The following is a 201-nucleotide window of genomic DNA, read 5'->3' on the forward strand; positions in this document are numbered from 1 at the left end:
ACTAATTCTGACATTTCTTTTTATTCATGCAGTGAGTCACGGTACAATATTTTTATTCTGTAGACCGTCGGAAAGTTTTGAGAACAACTGTGACAACATAACATAGAGCAGTGGTTCCCAACCTTTTTTCCCAAGAGCCCCCCCAAATGACTCCTGTTGGAAGTTGCGCGCCCCCCCCACCCCCCACAAACACACTCACGG

This window comes from Notothenia coriiceps, unplaced genomic scaffold (genome assembly GCF_000735185.1).
Source record: "Notothenia coriiceps isolate Sejong01 unplaced genomic scaffold, NC01 NC01_scaffold00037244, whole genome shotgun sequence".
Classification (NCBI taxonomy): domain Eukaryota; kingdom Metazoa; phylum Chordata; class Actinopteri; order Perciformes; family Nototheniidae; genus Notothenia; species Notothenia coriiceps.